Here is a 3434-nt window from a genome sequence, read left to right as displayed (position 1 = left end):
TTGCGTGGCTGGTGCCACAGGAGTATTTGGGAGCACGAGCTGCCCGAGCCCGCAGAAAAAGACGATCTGCACGGCCGCTTTCAAAGGCGAAAAAGAAGCCCCACCCTTTATTGGGTGGAGAATTTAGACAAAGATTCAAGATTACAAGTGGCGGCACGCACTAGTGGCCGCCTAACAAATGGGCTGGAGGCTGGCTATTTCTACGTCTCCCCCCTTTAGGCCCGACGCAAGATGAAGGACGTCAGACACTTCACATCACAAGTTCAGGCAGGGGAGTCACAAGACGACGGCCTTTACGTGTTCGTGTCTCACCATCACTAGGGTCACCACCTGCAAGGGGCAGTCCGAGGGAACTGGCCGGTTGCAGTGTGGAAGTAGGCCCAGGTTCCGGAAGTGGAACTGTTCTCTGTGGCTCTTGCTACTCAGACGGCGGTGGTTCCATCCTTCGCGCAGAAGGTGCAAAAGGCACTACGTGACCCCGGTTGCTTTGTAGGCCGCAACCTTGCTACGTTTCGACGACATAGCTTCCTGGTTGTTGTGCTGGGCTTAGCACCGTAGCCTTGACCAGGTGTAGTCGCACCCAGGCACACAGGCGTGCACGAAGCGACCGATCTCGACCTTCGCAATGCCTGCTAAAGTGAGTGGTCTGCTTCAGTCTGTAGGCTGCGTATTTGCTCCTCGCGTCTTTCCTCAATGGCCAGCATTGACGTAACAGGGAGTCCTGTTTGCGAACTTTGGTTCGGAGTTTTTGACCCAACAAGAGTTAGGTCGGGCTGAAGCCATCCACTCCTGGCGTGTCCCGGTACCTGATCAAGGCCAGATAAGGATATCTTGTCGTGCGGAACCACTCCTTGATGGTCCTGACCATTTTATCCGCCTCTCGGTTTGATCGTGCATAGTGCGGGCTCTGCAGGTGACGTGGTCAAAGCCGTACGATGCCGCAAACGCTGCGAACTCGTGCGAAGAGAACTGTGGGCCGTTGTTTGATATGACCTCTGGAGGAATCCCATGGCTGACAAAGACGCTTTTGAAGACGCCGATGACTGCCTGAGCAGTCCTACTTCTCATAGTTAGGACTTCAGGGTACTTGGAATGGTAGTCCACCACCAAGATGAATGTCTGGTTGTGGAAATAAAACAGATCTCTGCTGACAAAAAGTTCTCATGAATGTACCCCGATCGCAACTGCCAGCATACATTCTGCTGGGAAATCAGGTGTGCATCCTGGAGAATTAAGTGGGAATCGTGATCAATAGTGGAAACTTATCTGGGCAAGTTTTTGAAAGCTGAGAGTAGGTCTGAACAATGGCGGTGGGTTAGGTAGGCACCTCGGCTATCCTGGGCAATATTGGCGGCTGTACGCATCAAAGTGACCCACAAGAAGCAGGCTGGGTTTAATGGTGTGGACTTATCGTATGCGATGTCGACGCCGTTTTTTCTCCTTGGCAATGGCCAAGGACGTTTGGTATTAAAATGCGCGACATGAGAAAGGCGTCGTGCGCGTTCGAAAACAGCGGTATACACATCGACAGCACCCATTCACTTTGTTCGCACGTAATATATTTGGAAGCTTAGCCAGCGATATAACTCCAGGCCTAGAAACGAAGCTTCACATGAGTTAGATTCTTCACATTGCGCTTAGATGTGAGCATCACTTTACTCCCCAGGCGATTTTAAAGTCAATATTCATCACAGAAACCGTTGCTCCAGTGTCCACTTACGCAATAGTATCTACACCATTCACACAAACTTTTGCTTTCTTCGGAGACATAGTAACAGGAAGGGGAGTTCGTGAAACTTACCGCGTGGCGCCCTGACTCCTACCGGTTGCAGGAGTTAGTTTAAAGCACTGCACGGGCCCGGGCCAGCCCGAAAGCCCGGGCCCGACCAGGCCCGCGGGCCGGGCCGGGCCGCCCGAAGTCGATTATAGGCGGGCCCGGGTTACCTGGCCCGCCTATAGTAAATTACCTGGCCGGGCCGGGCCTGGGCTTGAGATGGCGGGCCCGGGCCAGGCTCGGGCCAGGCTCACTTAGGAATGCCCGGGCCCAGACCGGGCTCGGGCTAGGTGTTACGGGCCCGGGTTGGGCTCGGGCATCGCGAAGCGGGCTCGGGCCAGGCTCGGGCCTCAAAATGAGGCCCATGCAGAGTTAGTTTCCCTGCAGTGGCGGAGTGGAGCGATGGCGTAGCGAGGGAGGGCGAGCAGGGCCTGGCATAGGGGAGAGACTGCGGTCTGAGACAGGGGACTCGTACAACATTATACGTGGCGGCGCCGGTTGCTCGTGTGGCGCTCCAGGGGGATAGAAAAGTGGTGTCGCGCCAACCCGTAGCAAACCGTGGAGGAAGCCAAGTACCACGCGCCTAGCGCCGCTGACAAAATCCGGAAATGAGGCAATGACCCCAGTTGTAGCATGTAGGGCTTTGCGGTGTTCCAGGAGCTTGAGGCGGTGACAGACCTCTGGAAGCGGTAGTAGCCGGAGCATTACCGGTTGGCATTTAGTCATACTCAAAGCGCGGCTGCTTAGCCAAAGGTCTGAAGGGGTAGCTGTACCCGAGTTATTGTGATAGCCATTCCAGCGATCTCTGTAGCTCTGATCGGGCGAAAACCCAGCACGTCCAGGAGAAGGCTCCAGCTGGATGGCGCATCGGTATGATCGGGCCAAGGCCCAACAAGTCAAGGAGAAGAGTCCCGCTGGACGGCTCATTTTTAGCTTTAACGCATTTCATTGGGCTCTATACAAGGACGGTGCCCCGAATTGGGGCTCACTCTCTGGAACTGCTGGCAAAGCTCTTCTTGAATGATTTTGCGGGCGATCACGGCGATGAGTTCTGACGAACTGGAGTCAATGCTGGCAACTGTTGCACGGTCACAAAGCGGCCAAATTGCGGGGTTCTCGGCCTTGTTCTCAGTGCCTCAAATGGGCGGCACTGGTGCTTGACAACCGTGGGCGAGGCTATACCTTCCTCTGTGATTATGGAGTTGTGCCCATCATCGGCGATGCTCCTTAGAAGGTGACCCACTTTACCTTCATCCCGTATTTCAGAACTAAAAAGGCTGCACAGCTTGAGCAGTTCTATATACGTGGTGCACGTTTCACGCTGGTTTGAGCCCGTTTCGCTAGGGTTTGCTCCGCCTTTTTCCTTCTTTCAAAGGATTTGACAAAGCATTTCTTGATGTCGTCAACAAAGTGCTCCTACGTTGTAAGCGCGGCCATATGATTCACAAACCATAGCAGGGTGGTGCTATCAAAAAAGAAAAAAAAATTGCCTGCTGAATTGCCTGATTCCACTGGCTGTACTTGCTGACTTTGTGGTAATACTTTAGCTACTGCTCCATGTCTTCGTCGGCGTTACCAGCAAAGGTGCCCAGGCGGCGGCGGTTGCAGAACACGGAGCACCACCATTTTGTTTCAAGTTCAAGTTCATCATTATTTTATT

General features: G+C 53.8%; 1 pseudogene; it reads right to left on the bottom strand.

Moving 5' to 3' along the window:
- Positions 1 to 250: 250 nt before the first annotated feature.
- Positions 251 to 1068, bottom strand: LOC144164818 (uncharacterized; annotated as a pseudogene).
- Positions 1069 to 3434: the final 2366 nt, after the last annotated feature.

This window comes from Haemaphysalis longicornis, unplaced genomic scaffold (assembly GCF_048455015.1).
Source record: "Haemaphysalis longicornis isolate Haplotype H1 unplaced genomic scaffold, Haemaphysalis longicornis Haplotype H1 scaffold_14, whole genome shotgun sequence".
NCBI classification, from domain to species: Eukaryota; Metazoa; Arthropoda; class Arachnida; order Ixodida; family Ixodidae; genus Haemaphysalis; species Haemaphysalis longicornis.
Note: the sequence above shows the minus strand (reverse complement) of the source record. Positions and strands in the feature narration are given on the sequence as shown.